At 39.5% G+C, this 21,045-nt stretch overlaps 1 long non-coding RNA gene across 6 annotated transcripts in view; it reads left to right on the forward strand.

Moving 5' to 3' along the window:
• Positions 1–4,687: 4,687 nt before the first annotated feature.
• The window catches only part of LOC306642119, a 63,563-nt gene continuing 47,205 nt past the window's right edge, over positions 4,688–21,045 (forward strand). For 2 of the 6 annotated variants that reach the window (XR_013758383.1, XR_013758384.1), the window contains exon 1: positions 4,688–5,107. This is a non-coding gene — a long non-coding RNA (uncharacterized lncRNA). The remainder of the gene's footprint in view (positions 5,108–21,045) is intronic. The other 4 variants (XR_013758385.1, XR_013758386.1, XR_013758387.1 and 1 more) reach the window with 4 other exon arrangements.

The following is a 21,045-nucleotide window of genomic DNA, read 5'->3' on the forward strand; positions in this document are numbered from 1 at the left end:
CTCCTCATAAGGAAAACATGAGAATTGGACTGGAAAATGCTAATGGGTGAACTGTGTCTCCCAAAGAAGATATGTTGGTGTCTGAATCACCAGCACCCCACAGAGTGAACTTATTTATAGATAGGATCTTTGTAGAGGTAATTAAGTTAAAAATGAGATCATTAAAATGGGCCCTAATTCAATATGACTGATTAGCAGGAAGATGGGGAGAAGATGGCCACCTACTGGCCAAGGAGAGAGATCTGGAATAGATCCTTTCTCACAGTGTCAGAGGAACTGACCCTGTCCACACCTGGACCTGGGCCTTCAGCCTCTAGCACTAGGAGACAATAGGTGCTTGTTTAAGGCACCCTATATGGGGAACTTTGTCACTGCAGCCCTAGCACACTAACACAATGTCCTTAAGTTCTTTCATGACATGCACCCCCTGGTCATCTAGGGTTGTCTCTGGACCCCTTCTCACAAAAAGGTTTAAATGTGTAAAGTAAAATGTGTTGGATTACCAAGGAAAGAATATCCATTGTGAAACACAACGATCCAAATTACCAAACATAAAATGTGTAATATAATTTTATACGTTCTACTTTATTAAGACATTAAAGATCAGTTAAGTTAGAGAAGTAGATTGGGGGAGGGAGATAGGGAGGGAAAGGGAAGGTGTTGGAGAATGAGAATTACATTATGTGCATATACAAATAAGGCATAATGAATCCTATGATTACATATAATTATAATGCACTAAGAAAACAACAAACAAAAATACATTAAATAGCAAGATACAGTGGAAATCTAATAAATCTCATAGCTTCATAGTAGAGGTGAAATTTGGGGTATTTTAAGATACTGGCATCAACATAATGTGACATGAGCATATTATGAGCTTTATTGGTGACAGGCACAGATACTGCTAATGTGGTATGCTGCCTACATTCATAATAAAATGCTAAGTATCAGCCATTGGTCAGTGGAAGCCAAGATTTTTTTTCAACATATTCTTGAATTCCATCCATTCCTGGACTGGATGAGGTCTAAAGATCTTTTGAGGTTTGTGACTAAAGATTCTGGGTTATTTCACTCTGAGGATGATGCCTTTTTTCCTTGCCTGGGGCCCCTAACCCTGTAGCTGGGGCTTTGGGGATCTTGTACAGGGGCTGGGGCTTATACCCACCCTCCTCTTGGTCATGGCAATAAGACCTCTTTGGCTTCTGGAAAGTTACTCCTTTCTCAGTCCTATGCACCAAAGCGTCTATTGCTGCTACTCCTAGAGATTTCTCTGCATAGCTTCTCTGTGACTCAGCCAAGGAAGTGCATTGAGGTGCCAAGAGCCAGTTCCCTCAATAGAGCCGCCCATGGCTCTGCCGTGTGACTCAGCTAGGCCTTCCTGGATCTGGCACAGACAGGAAGTCGCTGATGATCCATCATAGGAACCCCATTCCTTGCCTTTCGATGGAGTCATCAACGGGTGACTCAGGGGCCTTGGATCTGCTGGGCTCCAGGCACATATCTACGGTGGCCCAGGTGCTGGATTCTGGGGATTTTCTCATGTGCTCATCTTGTGCCTGCTGATAACCACACAGTCACTCTATTTCCCATACAGGTTCTTACCATGTAAAAAGTAAACATCTGTTTGGATCTTGTGCTTTAAATGGAAGGATTATATCACCGTACAAGGAAATTCACTTCTTTATGGCACACAGGAGGCTCCTGTTCTTTAAATAAATGCAGAAATTATGTGTTCTCAGTCTTGAGGAGCACTATTACAAATGTCTGTATTCCATGGCCCACTTCTTTCATGCTTGAATCTGTCTGCAATAAAGGTGTCACTTGCAACGGATGGCATTCTGTATTCAAGATAATAAAATAAAGTCCATAAAGGAGGCTGTTAGGAAATTAGAGGATTTTGATAAAAATAGGACTACAGCTTTTGCTGATCCAAGAGAAGTCTTTGGTCACTTAGAGCATATTATTAGTTAAATGCTACCTTTATTTTGTAGGATTTTGGCTTCTGAAACAGGATCATGGTGGCATGTTATAGAAATAAGAAGACAATTTGATAATTCTTCAACATGGAATATGAATGGAAGGAGCTATTATCCATTAGCATGCATGGGTCATAAGTGTATTTAAATCATAATTTATAAAATGTATAAAAGTATAAAATATGTGCTTGTGCGTCTATTTAGTGAGAGAACCATGCTTCATCAAGGAAAAAAAATTGATGATTAGGAAGCTGTCATTTGACAGTGGCCGGATAGTTACAGGTTCACTGCAGACATCAGCTACAATGACTCCAGCTTGAATTCTGTTAAGTACCCATGAAAACCTTGCTTTCTCAGATCCTTAGCTGAGAATCGGTAGCTACTGGCAGGGTGAAATAGTCTCCACTGAAGGAAAATGCTAGTATAGTAATTCTAATTTTTAAAAAAGTTTTGAAATAATTACAGATTCAAGATGTTGATCCTCCCTTACCCCAAAATGTAAAGGGAGTTTCTTGTCCCCTTCATCCTGTTACTCCCGATGTAACATCTTATATTACAATATCACCACCAGGATCAATATCCACAGAATTTATCCAGATTTCCCATGTCAGGTGTCTTGGGCATGTGTGTGTGCATGCGTTCGTGCGCGCGCACGTGTGTGTGTGGTGTGCAGTTCTACTTAACTTTATCACACAGCGTAGATTTTTGCAGCAATCTCCAAAGTCAAGATATGGAACTGCTTCATCAACATAAGGTTCATTCAAGGTGCCTCTTTACAACTATATACCCCTCCCATTCCTAACTCCTGGCAGCTGATAGTCTGTTCTTCATCTGTACAGCTTTGTCATTTCAAGAATGTGACATAGAGGGAATCACATAGTACATAACTTTCAGTGGACTTTTCTCTTGGCTTAATTTATTTGAGATCCATCCAAGTTGTTGCATGTGTTAATAATAATTTTTTTTTAAATTGGTGAGTAGGAAGCATTCCATATGTGTTTGCCACAGGTTATTTTTAATTTTTTATCCTCTGAAGGATATTTGGTGTTGTTTCCAGTTTGGGGTTGTTGTGAATAGAATTGCTATTTGCAAGGTCATTTTAAAGCTAAAGTTGATGCAGTCTTGTAGATCACAGTTTTGCTGAGGGGAGACTACATTTTACACACATTCTTATCCTCTAGTATTTAACATAGTACTTGCACACAGACACACATTAAAGGTTTAAGTGAATGAATAGACGTGTAAAAGTCCTTCAAGCAGACAGCACGGTGGTGTGAGAGTTAAAAATCACAGGTTTTGGACTCAGACAGACGAGTACTGTAGGCCGGATGTTTCTCACCTCCTCCCTGGGAGATCTGGAGCAGCCCTATCCTGTACAGTTCCTCATCCATAAGATGAAGTTAGTAACCGAACTGCTATTGTAAAACTGCTGTGAGAATCAGGAGGAAATGAATGAAGTTTTCAGTGCATATCTGCCATACGGCAATCACTGAATAAATTTAAGTTGTTATTACTATTGGTAGATCACTAGTCCACCCAAGCTCATAATATTAAAATAGTTAATGATCTTTATAGCTTTTATTCTGAAATACTTTTATCCTTCAAGGGAAGATATACCATTACAGAAGCCTATATTTATGCTCATTTGAGTTTTGTACTCATGTATATGTGAATGTTTAAAATATCTTAACTGCCTTTTTTGAAAATAATCCTTGCTTAGTGTTCTACTATTGTCTTGCAAGTATGTGCATATGCAAGTGTCTATCATGCATGTGTGGATAGGGAGGAATTCCCAAAGAATGGAATGTTCTTTTCTGCACATTCAGGGGTTTCCATCAACTTTGAAAATTGGCATCTGCTCTCTTAAAAGTGAGTTAAGCAGATTTTCTTTCTCCCTTTTCATAATCCTGTCAATGCATTTGGATAAGCAGCAAGTGTCTGGTTCCTGACCCCCAGAAGCTTGGTTGGTGCAGAACACCTGGAGGGGAAGGAGGCTGTCTTCCTTTTGCCTGCTGTGACAAGGACCTGTGTGCCTAGCGTCACGTTCTAGGGGGAGTGTCTCTCCAGTGACCTCAGGAGGCAGCAATTAGAAACTAACCATTAACTAGCTACTGGAACAGCAGGAGGTGAGCAAAACTTCCAGCTGTTTGACAAAGACCAGCGATATTTTACCATTGCATAAATGACGCTGGAGTCATTGACTTGCCCTTCAAGGCTCTTCTGTGAGGGAGGCATTGGGCTGTGCTCTGTTGGCTTTCTAGGGATGAATTAGACATCATGCCAGAGTCGAGCAGGATGCGGGTGTGGGGAAGGTTGTTAAGGAATGCTCCTATGAGGAATCTGGGCGCTCTGCAGGTGGGAGCAATGCCAACAGACAGACATGACAAGACACAGGACTTAAGAGCCTTTTCCACTGCCCATACCATGCAGCTGCCACCTCTGACTTGTCACCTTCATGCTGTGGTATCTTTGCTCAGCTGCTCCTGCAACCTAAAATGCTCTTCTCTGGAACATTCCACCCAGCAGTCCAGACTCAGTTCTGTTATCACTTCCTCCATGGTAACTTCCTGCCTCTACCAGAGAAGAGCTGTTTTCCCCTCTCCCTGGTGACACAGCTCATTGTTATGCTGCATATACTGTTACATTATTTTATTTTGATTTGTAACCATACACCTTCCCCCTCTGGATGGTAAAACTGGTTGGTGTTGTGTCCCTGGGAAACTTGTGTGGTCTGGAGTCTATGGAAGGCATCTGACTAGTGTTTGCCTGTCTCTTTTCAAGGCGGGGAAATGGAAGGCCTCTCAGGAACTGCGGTGACCCATTGAATGGGACCGTGGCAGCAGCCATTAGTGCTCACGAGCATCCTCATGCTCCTCGTCTTCCTGGGTGTGCAGTGAGACCTCAGTATTGTGTTTTCTCACCACCTTTGCATTTAGATCTGACCATAGCGTCAAGCTCTGGCCATGGGCTGTGTCTGCATCACTACAAACCCTGTCTAGATAAACGTCCTATGCATGAACTTCGCTCTCTCATCTGCTCGCTGATAAGGATGGACTGTAATGTTCCCCAGGAGGACAGAACCAGAAGAAAGAAGTCAAGGACCCTGCCTGGAAAACAAGGTGGTGGTGGTGTGTGTGTGGGTGCATGGTGGGGAACTGATTAGGAACACCCAGTTAGGCCTTACATGAGCAATATATATATATATATATATTTTTTTTTTTTTTTTTTTTTTTTTTTTTTTTCTTTCTGTTACTGGGCATTGAACCCAGGGTACTCTAGTACTGAGCTACCTCCTCAGCCCTTTGTATTTTTCTATTTTGAAACAGGGTCTCACTAAGTTGCCGAGGCTGACCTCAAACTTGTGGTCCTCTTGCCTCAGCCTTCTAAATCACTGGGATTCTAGGCATGCTTGGCAAAGATACATACTTTCAATGGGTGAAGTTCTTGAAGGGTCAGGATTGGTTTGCTGCAGCAGCCAGCAGCACTTCTCTAATGCCTGGATGTAGAATTCATCTCAATCTAGCTACAAGTGAGGCTTTGATTCTGAGTAACCACATAGGCTAAAAAAATTTGGCATGGTAATAGGAGAAAATAACACACATTGGGTCACACTTGGTGAAGGTAAAACAGTTCTTTGAGGTTTCAAAGATGTTTTACTTCTAACTGATATTTACTTTCTGCTGGTGAAGCCCTCCCTACCACTAGACCATGTAGGACTAATTAAGCTATCAAATCAGGATTTTGTTTTCTATTCTTAAAAAAAAAAAAAAAAAAAAAAAATTCAGTGGGGCAAACTTGGAGAGATGAACAAATTTCTCTAATCTCCCCCAATCTCCAGTTCTTGGCACAGCACTCTCAGATCCTTCATCTGAAACTAGACCTACAAGGCTGTCCATTGCTTTGCAGGAAGGCAGATAGAGCCAAGGTCAGCTGAATTTCTAAGGAGAATTCAAAACAAATTCATGACCTTGAAATCGAAGGAAGTTAAAATAAATTTTTTCCCCCTCCATCCCAGAGCAAAGAGCCTGGAGGACTCAGAGCATGAATCTATTCCTAGCACCACAACAAACAAGTATTTATTGAAAAGAGGAGAAAACAAGGCAGAAGTGAATGAGTCTACCTAAGATTATGTCTTATTCTGTCATCAATGAACTCAAGTACAAGTTAAGTTATAAAACAAGACAGAAAGTTCCATGTGTTTTTTTTTTCCCCCCTAAGTCTGAGATTTTGACTATCAACCTAAAATAACAAGAGAGATCAGCTCTCCAAGTCAAAGGGTTCATTTGGGAACACCAAGTGGTCACAATCTGGGACTGCAGGTGCATCTGGAGAGGAGGGGCAAGAGGAAGCAGTTAGAGACAAAAGCCGAGTTGTTGAGCAACAAAGACAGTGTTGGTTACCGCCGCTTATCCCAGGAGATGTCGTCACCTCATGAGTGGAGATAGTGGGTCAGGCAAATGTTCTTGAGCAAGCAACTGGTTATCCTTGTGTGGTTAGCTGTCCTTGTGGGCCAGCCGTTCTTGTGTGACTTATGTAAGAGACTGGGGGAAAATTTCTAATGTGTTTACACATATTTTTTGGTAAAGGCATAGTATGTGGGTGCCCTTCCTACGTGTCCTCCTGGTACCATTTTATTACAATTAGACATTAAGTGTCTTTGTTTGGGTATTGATAACATTCACATGACCATGAAATCTGGACTTTCCACATGCGGGGTATGATTTACTTTTCTCCTATGCCCTGCACTAGTTGTTCTATTTGAACAGTGTGATTCTGTGCCCATTGCTGTGGGAGGTTGTGTGTGTGTGTGTGTGTGTGTGTGTGTGTGTGTGTGTGTATAGATAGAGCATGACTGAAAACAGAAAAAAAGTTTCCTCCTATTTTTTTTTTTCAAAGCCCATATCCTTATGGGAATGTCAGGGAGGCTGAGGAGTCTTGAAAGACAGCAGGCTGCCTCGGTGCTGATGGACTATAATACAGTCCCCAGGATGGAGAGCAGAGGAGAGACGGAGGGCAAGCAAGGAATGAAGCGAGGTAGAGGTACTCAAGAGAGGAACTCTGTGCATACTTACTGGGCTAGCATCTTAGGGGCTGCCATACCCCAGGCAAGGAGTGGCTGACATAATTGACATAATTGTCAAGGTCTTGGGGACCACAGCCCATGTCTTGAAAGTTCTGTCCTTCATTCTTTTGAGCCCTTGGGCATACATGGAAATAAGAGAAGGAGCTTCTGGGCCTGAAGGGGCCTCTGATGGAGGCACACTGCAGAGGCAGACCATGAGAGTTCATAGCTGGGACCGGTGAGCACTTAGTGAATACCAGCATGGGGATCCACAGCAACGCTATCTGCCCACCCCACCTGCCATGACTTAACGACTTTCCCCAGAACATGGACATCAGCACAGGGAAAATGGAGGATCCCACACCACCTGAGGTTGGTTCCCTACACTAGAAATACATGGCTTGGAATAGAAATTAAGTTTATTTAGAAAAATCATGGGCATTTTTTCTTTAGCCTGTTGATACTATGGGATATATTAATTGGTTTTCTGATGTAGAATCAACCTTGCATAAAGTTCTTCAATATTTTTCTGAAAAAGTCTTCATTTCTTCTTCACTTTTGAAATATTAATGTCACTGGATACAGAATTCTAGGTTGATTGTTTTTCTTCTAATACTTTAAGCTTTTCACTTCATTTTCTTCTTGTTTGCCTTGTACTTTCTGAAGAAAGGTCCAACATAATTCTTATCCTAGTTTCTCTGTAGGGAAGGTTTCCCTGCCCCCTGCAAGATATCCTTTTTGTCTTTGAATTTGCCTAGCATGCACAAGGTATGGGTTCAATTCCCAACACTGAAAAATTTTTTTTTTCTACAGTTTGAATGCTATACACTTAAGCTTAGTTTATTTTTAAAATTTATTGTGCTCAGTATTCTCTGAGCTTCCTGATGTGGTGATTAGGTATTTATCCTTAATTTTATTAATTTTGGAAAATTCTCAGCTATTACTACTTCAAATATTTTTTTCTGTTCGTTTCTTTTTCTTCTAGTATTCACATTTTATCCGTGTTGCACTATTTATAATTATTTCCCAGTTCTTATTCTGCTTTATCTTTTTAATTATTTTTTTCTCTTTGCATTTAAATTTTGAAAGTTATGTTGACGCCTATTCAAGTGATTCTTTCCTCAGCTGAATTTAATTTTTGGATGAATCCCTCAAAAGCATTCTTCATTTCTATTATAGTGTTTTTTTTTTTTTTTTTCTGTCATTTCCTTTTGAGTCTTCTTTTTAGAGTTTCCATCTCCCTCTTTAGAGTTCCCTGAGTGTTCTTTTATGTTGTCCTTTAGAATATTAATAAGAATTCTTCTAAATTCCTCATTGGCTCATTTCAAAATCTCCACCAAACCTGAGTTTGGTTATGATGTTTTCTTTGTCTCTTCAGAGTCTATGGGTGTGTGTTTCAACTTTTATTATGACTTGTATTTTGGCTGAAAATCAGATGTGATGTTTTAGGTAATAGTTACTGAAGTAGATAGGACTTTAGTATCAGGTTATGTTGATCTGGCTAGGACGTAAGCTGTGTTTACTGTTTGCTATAGCAATGGCATTGAAGGCTAAAATTTCCTCTTATGTTCATTATTTCCTCTGGTGTCTTGAGTTTTTTCAAAAATCCCTAAATAAGGTCTCAGGCTTGCAGGTTTTAAAAAGACATATATTACCCTGTCTTTTCAGAGGAAAGCTATTAATGTGGTAGTAAGGTATGGGCATAGAGGAAGCATTCTTTAGTCTTCTGATTAGGCTTCAGTCTTTCAGAGAATCTGAGATGGGTATTTCTCTTCACCCAGGTCAGTTACGCTTTGGTAAAATCCCAGGAAATTAGACTCTGGTAAAACAGCTTCCCTTGAGGGCAAATGTTGTTATAGGGAGCACAGATCTGTCTGTATTTCAAAATAGTTACTTTCCTTCTTCCCTGTGCAGAGATTCCCCTATGACTCTTCCCCATGGGGTTTTAAATTCTCAAGTTAGTCTATACTGAGCCTCCGACAATCAGCCAATTGCAGTTTGATGTGTTCCTACAGGTACTGGCTACAGCTGTGGGCTTCTGTATTGGCTCCCTGGAGGCTGTAATTCTCTGTATTTTCCTGTTTCCAGTTTTGGGGACAATGATTTGTCCTGTGACCCCAATGCTCTGATGTATCTAAGAGTTGTTAATTTTCAGTTGGTTCAGTTTTTTTCTTGTTTGTGAGAACAAGAGGGGTGACTTCTGAGTTTTTTTCTGAAAGTTGACTTTCCCCTCCCTCCTTCCTCCCTTTCTTTTTTAACTGCACCTAAGTTTGTAGACTGAGATTTGTACCCAGTAAAGACTGACCTCTGCGAGTATTGTTTAAACTTCTTTCGCAGCCTATTCAATTCATAAAAAAGAACTTCAAGATCTAGTTTATAGGAACCCGAGGCAAAGGGAGAATTAAAACATGGGCTCATCCATGCATGGCATGGGGAAAAAAGCAGCATAATATTTCTTTTTTTTATCTTTTGGCACTGGGGATTGAACCCAGGGCCTTGTGCATGCTGAGCAAGCAGCAGCATAATCTCAAGGTAGAATCTGGGTCTCCTACCACGTCAATCAGGCTTGCCTGGGCATAATTAGGAAGTGGGACTTTTAGTGCCTGATGATATCTCTTTGTGTACCAGCAAAGTATAAGTTAAAAATCAATGTTTGGCTGAGTATTGGAGAGTGACCCAGTGCCCGCACCCCATGTATCTGCCTTGGTGGATATTCATGGAGGAAGGGCCTTTCATGGGAGACATAATTTGTGCAGGTTCTCAAAGAAATTAGAATGTGTTCCCTGTCCCCTCAGTAGGACACAGAGATGATGTCTGAATGCTTGGGGTGGAGGGGAGTAGGTAAAAGATGAAAATGCTGCCCCCATGAGACACTTTGCATGACAAAACAGGGCTGCCCCAGGGCCCAGGTGACACAGTGCAAATCACAGTCAGAAGGAGAGCTGTCCTTGAGGAATCCTTCCTATCCTTTGCTGCCACTTTGTAGACATGGCACCGGTAGGGCTGTGCGGTAGCGCCATTGAAGGGAAGGGAAATAGTTGCCATGCGGGAGCTGTGGTTGGATGTCTCTCGCCCCCAGCAGTGCGTGAAGGATGATTCTGGGCACACGTGGGGACTCATGGCAGAGCATTTGCATTTGAGCAGGGGGCTTCCTGTTCTGGGTGAGGAGTAGTTTCTTTCTTTCTTTTCTTTCTTTTTTTTTTTTTTTTTTTGCGGTACGGGGGATCGAACTCAGGGCCTTGTGCTTGAGAGGCAAGCACTCTACCAGCTGAGCTATCTCCCCAGCCCGAGGAGTGTTTCTTAATAATGGCACTCTGGAGGCAGTGTCAACTGGCAGGAGGACTTCTGAGGAGACTGACTTCCCTTCTTACCATGCCTCAGAGAGGTCCCCGTTCAGGCCTGTGAGCATTTCTAACTTGACTTCACGCACCCCCCACTTTTGTTTAATGCTTTGAGTCACAGGTGTTCCTAAAGACCGGTCTTTCTTCCTCCTGATGACAAATTCCTGGGGGCAAGAATGTGGATGATTAAACATGCACTTTAAATATCGAGGTTAAGGTGGCTCTTAAGAATTGGGCTGGTACCACAAGTCACTATGTTCTATTCAGTTAAAGAATTTACCAGAACAAAAAGAAGGAGAGAAGGAAACTTACTGACCCGAGATCTGTTAATTTTTTTTTTTTTTTTAGATCTATTAATCTTGTAAATCAGTTCGATCTCTTGAGCAAAAGATAAAAGGAGAAGGTGAGAGCCCACGCTATGACCTCGCCAAGCCAAACCCACTTCTGTTTTGGTTCCCTGAACTGAGACTGTTCCTCCTACAGTGAGTGTTACAGAATGTTCTTGGGTGATGCCCATGGAAGCTGGCTTAAGAAAGGGTGGTGAAGAACAGAGGAAGCTGGAGTTCTTTTATTCTACGGTTCAGTGCATTCTTCATCTTCAGGGAAATTCTGGAAAACCTCAGCTATCTTAGATGCTCAGGAGCATTCCAACTGCTGAACCACCTCCGTGGTCCTCCAGAGCGATCTTTGTAGTGCACCACAAAGCAGTGGTTCCCTGAAAACATCCTGAATTTGTTGGTGCCAAACCACAAAGCACCATCGGATGCAGATCATTTTGAAGAGCCTGTTGGTGATGCACCAACCATTGTTCAGATAATTTGCATAACGTGTTATTTTCCCCACTTAATTCTAAACTCTTTGAGGACAGATCTTTTCATCTCCATATTTGCTGTAGAGCCTAGAACCTGTGCTGGTGCATGGTGATTTCATTTTTTTGTTCCTGATACAGTAAAAGAAGTCAAGTTGTATCTGTTGACTCTCTTTTAGCTTGACAAAGAAACTTGAATTCTATTTTCTTTAGGGTTCTGTTTTGCAGGTCTGACGATGATAGTCTGGACAGTACTGTGGTTAGGCTGAAGGTTAATGGCTCACACTGCTGGAGAGACACATGAGTTGACAACCTGCGGGAATGTATTCTGCTTGGAATTTTTCAGATATGCTATTTGCTTTTTTCAGTGATGATTGCATCATTGCTGTGGATGAACCAGCTCTTGCTTTTGTCTTTACTCAGAGGTAGATAGAATTTATACTCATGTATCTGCACCTTGCTCCCACCTTCCTGATTGGGACTTGGAGGCTGGTGTGGGTCACCAGACCAAGGCGTTGCCATGGTGAGGTCAGAAAGACTCATGGGCACGTGTGGGGTTGCCTCATTGTCCTTAAGTACCTCTGAGGAGCTGAGTCATTGTGCAGTGAGTCATGGGCTGTTAGAAGTGAGCTTTAACCTCTCCCTGGCATTGAATGGGACCATACTGTTAATTCCTGTTAAGGCAGATAAAGGATAATGATTTTCTGGGCTCCAGCTTCTTTTCTTTTTGATTCGACTCCATCTGTTTGTTAAGCAGGAATTGCTCTTTCTTGGTTTTCCAGAAGTTTATTCAAGTTTATAGGCTCTCGGTGTCACCTTGACTTGGAATCATCTTTTATCCCTTAACTTGTTTCCCTGGTGACCTGAACCCCTTCCTTCTTGGTTCAGCAGAGGTGGCACCTTCCTTCTGAAGCTTGCCCATTCTAAGGCCTGATAGCCTCAAAAACGTGTTGATGCCGCACCGATCACCCTGTACCTTTGAGTGTGTTCCCCAAGGCTCATGAGTTGGAAGCATGGTCCCCACCTTCTGTGGTGACGTCGGGAGGTGGTGGAATCTTTGAGAGGTGGGGAGCCTAGTGGGCAGTCATTAGGTCATTGGAGGCACTACCTCTGAAGAGATTGATACTGTTCTCCTGGAGCAAGTGGGTTGTTCTTGTGAGAGCAAGCTAACGTAAAAGAGCAAGAAGGCTGGCCATTCCCCTTCTCTGGCTTTCTGTCTCACTACGTCATCTCTCCCTTTTGCGTGTGCTCTTGTTATGATGTTATTTGCTGTGATAGGATATAGCCAAGGGAGTCCTCATTAGAGGCTGAATCTATGCAACAGGACTCCAGATATTGGACTTTCAGCCTTCAAAACTGCAAGTACCTAGCCACAGATACTTTGTTAGAGTGATGGAAAACCGACTAATATGGTGGCTATGTCTCCTTGGCCCTTTCCTTCACTTTGAAGTGCTGAGTATTTTAAAACATGAATTTGGACTCTTCTCTGTATTTCTAGCACCAAACAATGCTTGTTCATAATATTCCACTGATATATATATATATATATTGACAGTGTTAAATGTAAAACCTGACTTAAGTTTCACTTAAGGTTATTTCTACACATTTTCTCTTTTCAGAATTTCCCTTGTAATTAGAGTCTATGCCCATGATTTGGTACTTCCTGGTTCTCCAGTGCTTGTCATCCTTTATTTGACTTCTCAGGTGAAATGACAGCCAGTCCAAGGAAGAATCTATTTCTTATATTTCCTCCACTTTCATTAATGCATCCTTCGGTCCATTCAAACCACACAATGAACATTTCAGACTTTGTCCATAAGATAGTGAACTCTTCAAAGTAAGACTGTGTGTTCTTCATCTTCTCTTTCATCACTTGGTACTGTGTGACACATAATAGGTGTTCAATAAATACTGGTATTTATTGAATAAGTAGTAGATTCTAAAGCTGTGCTGAGCTCAAGTCAAGTTCAGTTTTATCAGTGAACCCCTCCTCAGGGTCCTCATGCAATGCTCTTTCTCCGTATGTATGAAACATTTGTCAGTAGGTATCACCTTGAAAAGTCAAACCCGGCTTTTCCAGAAGGTGACTCATCTCTACTCCTCTGGGGCCGGAATAACTACAACTGGAAGGAAACTAAGCCTCACATCTCAAACCACCTTTTCATGCTGTCTTTTTATTAACTGCCTCACAGAAGCCCTTGCTTCCACAAAATCAGTCTTGTGATACAGAGTGGAAATCAGGAGTTGTGTGCAAAGGGATGTGATTGCTTCCTGGGCTTGCTATCTGAATTCCTTCCAAATTCCTTCCTGGCTTTGATTTCTGGAAGCTTTGGCTTCTTGAGGGGATTATACTGTGGGCAGAAGAGAGAAGCTATTGTCTTTTGAGAGAAGGGTAATTATTCAGGATTAGGAAGGGCACAGGAGCTGTGGGCCCTAGGAATAGGAGAACACTGTTCTCTTTCTGGCCACATCTAGAAAGGTGGGAAGGTGGTGCACCATGCAAGCTGGTCCCTTATGACCGAAGCCACCACCTTGCTGAAGATTTTAATACCCGAGCTCTGTGCACATGCTCCTGTATATCATTTGCCGTGACGTAGCCGAAGAGGCCCTCACTAGAGGCTGAATGCATGATAAGGCAGCCTGATCACATGCTGCCATGCTCCTGTGGACTGTATGGGTATGAACAAGGAGGTGACATTTTGCTTTGTGCTCTTTTTTATCATCTCAAACTGGTGTTGAATGGAAAGAAGTATCCACAATTGAACTTCTCATTATCACAGTGGAACAATGACTTGGAGTTTACTTTAATTTAAGGAAGTAAAATAGAGTGATAGTTCAGGTACACCTGAATTGAGAGATTAGGCTTTATACCTACTACATATGTATATGTGGGAGTCATCTAGTATAGTTTCTAGATGCTTAAGGAACTTTATGAAGATTCTTTTCCTTTACTCTTACTTGGAGATAGGGGTCAGTGCGTACATACCCTTTCGTCATTTGAAATACATGCTTAAAAAAATGTTGCAAGTCAATCAAAGCTTTTGTTTTTGAAACTGGCTTTATTACTTTTTTTGTCATTTTTTTTCTCTCCCCACTTTTTTATTGGTACATAGCAGTCGCACTAAATGATGGAATGTATTGTTACATATTTGTACATGCACATAATATAACAACATAATTTAGCCAACATCACTCCCCAGCACTTCCCCCTTCCTCCCTACCTTCCGTTCCCTGGTCCCTATTTCTCTACCCATCTCCTGATTTTCATAAGATTCTATGTCTCCCCAAATTTCTTTTTCTTTTTTCTCCTTTGAGAGAAACCCTATGACCCTTGACCTTCGAGTTTGGCTCATTTCACTTAACATAATGGTCTCTAGTTTCATCCACTTTCCTGCAAATGACATAATCTCACTTTTCTTTATGGCTGAGTAAAACTCCATGTGTATATATACCACATTTTCTTTATCCATTCATCCATTGATGGGCAGCTGGGCTGGTTCCATAGTTTGGCTATTGTGAATTGTGCTGCCATAAACAGGGGTATCATGTATCACTACAGAATGATGATTTTAATTTTTCAGACTAAATACTGAGGAGTGGTATTGTCTGGTCTTTGGTGGTTTCAATCCTAGTCTTTTAGGGAACCTCCATACTGGTTTCCATAGTGGTTGTACTAATTTACAATTGCACCAACAGACAAAAATTTTCTTTATTCTCCACATCTTCTCCAGCATTTATAATCGTTTGTATTCTTGATGACTGCTGTTCTGACTGGATTGAGTTGAAATCTCAGTGTAGTTTTGATTTGCATTTCCCTAATTGTTCATAATGTTGAAGATTTTTTTCATGCATATGTTGTCCATTTGTATTTCTTCTTTTGAGAAATATGTTTAATTCATTTCCCATTTATTAATCAGGTTATTTGATATTTTTGATGTCAAGTTTTTGAGTTCTTTATTGATTCTGGAGATTAATCCTCTGTCAGAAGAGTGATTTTCTTCCATCTTGTACGTTTTCTTTTCACATTCTGATTGTTTCCTTTGCTATCACAGGCTTTTTAATTTGATGCCATTCCATTTTTTTAACTCTTGGTATTATTTCCTGAGCTTTAGGGGTCCTATAGAGAAAGTCTTTGCCTGTGCCTATATGCTGGAATGTTCAACCTACATTTTCTTCAAGGAGTAGTTCAGTTTCTGGTCTAATTCCGAGGTCTTAGCTCCATTTTGAATTGATTTTTGTGCAGGGTGAGATATAAGGGTCTTATTTCATTCTTCTATATATGGAGAACCAGTTTTCTCAGCACCGTGTCTTTTCTCCAATGTATGTTTTTGGCACCTTTGGCAAGGATCAGATGACTGTAACTGCGAGGGTTTGTGTCTGTGTCTTCTATTCTGTACCATTGGTCTATGTGTCTGTTTTGGGGCAGTACCATGCAGTTTTTGATACTGTAGTCTGTAGCATAATTTGAAGTCAGGTACTGTAATGCCTCCAGCATTGCTGTTTTTGGCTTAGAATTGCTTTGGCTTTTCTGGGTCTTATTCTTCCAAATGAATTTTAGGACTTTTTTTTTTTTTTTTTTTTTTACCAGTACTCTGAAGAATATCATTGGTATTTTGATGGGAATTGCATTGAATTAGTATGTTGTTTTTGGTAGTATGGCCATTTTAACAATATTAATTCTGCCTATCCATGAACATGGGAGGTCTCTCCATTTTCTGTGGTCTTCTTCAATTTCTATTTTCAATGTTATGTAGTTTTCATCGTAGAGATCTTTCACCTCCTTGGTTAGATTTATTCTTAGGTATTCTATTTTGAGGCTATTGTGAATGGAATTGTTTTCTTGATTTCTTTCTCAGTAGATTCACTGTTGGTATACAGGAAAGCTATTGATTTCTATATGTTGATAAGCTATTACTTTGCCAAATTGATTAGCTCTAGCAGTCTTTTTTTTTTTTTTTTTTTGGTACTGGAAATTGAACCCAGGGGTGCTGAACCACTGAGCCACATCCCTTGTCCTTTTTTGTATTTTATTTTGAGTCAGGATCTCACTGAGTTGCTTAGGGCCTCATTAAGTTGCTGAGGCTGGCTTTGAACTTACAATCCTCCTTTCTCAGCCACTTGAGCTGCTGGGATTACAGCATTCATCACTGTGCCTGGTGCTCTCGCAGTCTTTTGGTGGAGTTTTTTGAACCTTCTAGGTATAGGATCATATCATCTTTCAACAATGATAATTTGACTTCTTCCTTTCCAATTTGTATCCCTTTCAATTCCTTCGCTTGTTTAATTGTTCTAACTAGAATTTCTAGCACTGTATTAAATAAGAGGGATGAGAGTGGACAGCCTTGTTTTGTCCCAGATTTTTAAGGAAATGCTTTCATTTTTTTCCCCATTTACTATGAGTTTGACTTTGAGTTTTTAACATAGAGCCTTTATGATGTTGAGGTGGGTTCCTTCTATCCTTAGTTTCTTCAGTGTTTTTATCATGAATGGGTGCTGAATTTTGTTGAAGGCCTTCTCTGCATCTACTGAGATTACTAAGTGATTTTGACCTTCATTCTATTTATGGGATGGATTGCATTTATTGATTTGCATACGTTGAACCATCCTTGCATTTCTAGAATAAAACCAACTTGAGGATGGTGTACAATCTTCTTAATATGTTGTTGAACATGATTTGCTAATATCTTGTTAAGTATTTTTACACCTAAGGTCGGAGATATTGGTCTATAGTGTTTTTCATTGATGTGTCCTTATCTGGTTTTGGTTTGAGTGTGATAGTGGTATCATAGAATGAATTTGTAGGTGTTCTATACCTTTCTATTTCTTGGAATAATTTGAGGAGAATTGGCATTATTTCTTCTTCAAAGGCCTGATAGAATTCAGCTGAGAATCCATCTGGTTCTGGGCTTTTCTTTGTTGAATGGGTTTTTGTTACTGCTTCTATCTCATTACAAGTTATTGTCCTGTTTAAGTTTTCTTGTTTCAATTTTGGCAGATTGTATTTGTCTAGAAATGTATCTATTTCTTCTAGGTTTTCCAGTTTATTGGAGTATAAGTTTTCAAAATATTTCCTCCTAATGATTCACTGGATTTCTGTGATGTTTGTGGTGATTTCTCTCTTTTCATTTCTAATTTTATTAATTTGGGTCATTTCTTTTTCTTTTGATTAGTTTGACTAAGGGCTTATCAATCTTGTTTATCTTTTCAATGAACCTGCTCTTGGTCCTTTGTATTTTTTTTTTTTTTTATTCTCAATTTCATTGATTTTGGCTCTGATCTTATTTATTTCCTTCCTTCCTTCTACTGGTTTTGGAATTTGCTTGTTCTTTTTTTTCAGGGACCTTGAGATACACCATTAGGTTGTTTATTTGGAATCTTTCTGATTTTCTCATGTGGACACTCATAAACTTTCCTCTTAGAATTGTCTTCTTAGTGCCCTAGAGGTTCTGGCATATTGTGTCAGTCTTCTCATTTGATTGCAAGAATTTTTAAATTTCTCCCTGATTTATTTTATTACCCATTCACCATTTAAAAGTGCATTGTTTAATCTCCATGTGTTTTTATAGTTTTTGCAGTGTTTTGTTGTGTTGATTTCTAATTTAATTCAGTTATGATCTGATAAGGTACAAGGAATTATATCAATCTTTAAAAATTCTTTTGGAAGTATGTATTTATTTTTTTCATTTTTAGATTCAAGATATTTTATTAACAGCTACTTCAAACAGTAAGGTAGCTCAATTAGATTACCAAGTACAAAATCAAATTACAAAAATCAGTAGTTTACATATATTCAAGCAATATTTTGGAAGATGTAATGGAAGAAAAGATTTCATATATAACAGTAATAAAAATACATTAATATGTCAATAAAAATGTGAGACCTATTAAAAATAAAAATTAAAATACCATTAAAGCCAAAAAAATAGGCTTTCTACAAATAGAAGGACTATATTATTGTGTAAATTAATTTGTAAATTTAACAAAATCTCAATGAAAGCTTAACAGTTTTAAGCTATATCACCTGATGCTAAATTTAGTGAAAAAAATAAACATAGAAGTGGAACCATCACTAAAACACATTAAGGCATTTTTAAAAGTCTAAATAATTTAAGAGTATCATACTGGTCTATTAGCAAAACAAAGTGCCCAGACATAAGTACATTGAGATACATATAGAGATTAAATCTATAAAGAGGACATCATCTGAAATCACTAGGAAAAAGAAGTAATCAATAAATATTGTAGGGATAAGTAAAGTAATATCCCTATCTTACCTCATATACCATGATAAATTCCATATGTACCCAAGATATTTTTTAAATAACACAACCATTAAATAATAATAAGAAAACTTGAAAATTTTTTGTTTACAAATCTGGCATTGGCAAGAACCATCTAAACTTTCATGACTCAAAATCCCCAAGTCATAAATTATTTCACTGGTACTTTTTGTTACATAAAAATAATTTTTTATGGAAAGAAGTATCATAAGTAAACTTTAAAAAAAAGACAACTAAGGGAGATATTTACAGCTCATATCGCAAAGAGCTATCCTTCCTAACATGTAAATTGACAAAATCATAACCCTTTAGAAACATAGAAAAAGGAAATAAAATTTACTATTAATAAACAACATGATAGTTAACTTCACTCATTAAAAAAGAGAAATGTAAATTAAAACTGCAGGTGAAAGACCATTTTCTCTCTCTCCATTGTCAACAATCCAAAGTTAGCTAACATACTCTATTGATAGTACTCTGGAGGGGAAAGCATTTTCTCATACATTCTGACAGCGATGAGTTAAAGTCACCCAGAATTATTGTGTTGTGGTGTATTTGATTCCTGGAATTGAGAAGGATTTGTTTGACGTATGTGGATGTGCCCTTGTTTGGGGCATAAATATTTATGATCATTTTGTCTTCCTGATTTATGGTTCCCTTAAGCAGTATGAAATGTCCTTCTTTATCCCTTCTGACTGACTTTGGCTTGAAGTCCACTTTATCTGATGTAAGGATGGAAAGCCCTGCTTTTTTACTGAGTCCATGTGCGTGGTATTTTTTTTCCCCATCCTTTCACCTTTAGTCTGTGGATGTCTTTTTCTATGAGATGAATCTCTTGAAGGCAGCATATTATTGGGTCTTTCTTTTTAATCCAATCTGCCAGTCTACGTCTTTTGATTAATGAGTTTAGGTCATTAACATTCAGGATTATTATTGAGATATGATTTGTATTCTCAGTCATTTTGGCTTATTTTTGGTTTTTAACTTGAATTGGGTTTCTCCTTTGATTGACTTTTCCTTTAGGGTAGTGCCTCTCTTTGCTGACCTACATTGTTGTTTTTCATTTCCTCCTCATGGAATATTTTGCTGAAAATATTCTGTAGTGCAGGCCTTCTATTTGTAAATTCTTTAAACTTTAGTTTATCATGGAAAGATTTTACTTCATCTTCAAATCTGAAGTTTAGTTTTGCTGGGTATGAGATTCTTGGTTGGCAACCATGTTCTTTCAGAGCTTGAAATATATTGTTCCAGGCGCTTCTTACTTTTAAAGTCTGGGCTGAGGAATCTGCTTATATCTCTATTGGTTTCTCCCAATATGTAATCTGATGCTTTTCTCTCATAGCCTTCAAAATTCTATCTTTATTTTGGATGTTAGGCATTTTCATTATAATGTGACTTTGTGTGGATCTGTTGTAATTTTGTGCACAGTGGACAAATGGGGTAAACAGCAGGGGATCGATGAGCAGAAAAGACTGCCTCACAGAGAAACCGATTTTCTTCTGCTTGAAACCCAAGTTATGGAGCAGACAAGGAATGCAGCCTCCCTCTAGTCTGCCATCTTGGACCTTTCAATTTTATTTGAATTTGCTATGAGTTGCTTTGTGGCCTATTTTGAAGAAAGTTCTTAAATCACATGGCTCACAAATGATGGAGGTGGGAGGTGGGAAGCCAACCTTGGATCAGCAAACTCTTCTTTATTCAGTGTCAGAGTCAATCTGTCAAACACCTGATGTGGCTCATTTTGGGGGGGGTGGTTAAAATGGCTGCCACTAGTGTCTGGGTTATACATGCAGCCTTAGCAGAGTTGGGCCATGGAAGGAGTTTTCATGGTGGGATCTTTTAGGGCAGGGTGGGAGTGCAGGTAGGTAACCATATTCTTCAGGTTCCATGAGCCACTGAGAAAAAAAGTGTATTCAGCTTCTGTTGGATGAAATATTCTATTGAGATTTATTAAATCTACATGATTTATATTATTTTTCACGTCCAAAGAGTCTTTACTGAGTTTATGTCTGGATGACCTAATGGTGAAAAAGTTGTATTGAAATCACCCAGTATTATTGTACTGGGGACTATTTGAGACTTCAGTTTGAATAGTGTTTCTTTTTATGTGATGAGAAATTGGTTTGTTTTATGTACCTACAGGAAACACATCATTTCTCTCTCTCTTTCTCTCTCTCTCTCTCTCTCTCTCTCTCTCTGTGTATGTGTGTGTGTGTGCGTGTGTGTGTGTGTGTGTGTGTGTGTGGTACAGGGGATTAAACCTGGGGGCTCTTTACCACTGAGCCATATCCCTTGCCCTTTTCATTTTTTGCTTTGAGATAGTCTCATTAAGTTGTGGAGGTTAACCCAGACTTGTGATCCTCCTGCCTCAGCCTCCCTAGTCGTCGGGATTATAGGCATGCACTACCGTACCTGGCCCACAGAATTTCTTAAAGTGAAGAATCAGGTTCTGGACAGAATTGTACTAATCTGGATTTTCAGATTGCTTACCCAATGCAATGACAGTTAGATTAAGGAAAGTATTCCTTTTATTTTCTTTGGAAAATATCCAAAGATGTAACTATGGGGGAGCACT

This window comes from Sciurus vulgaris (genome assembly GCF_902686455.1).
Source record: "Sciurus vulgaris genome assembly, chromosome: 12".
NCBI classification, from domain to species: Eukaryota; Metazoa; Chordata; class Mammalia; order Rodentia; family Sciuridae; genus Sciurus; species Sciurus vulgaris.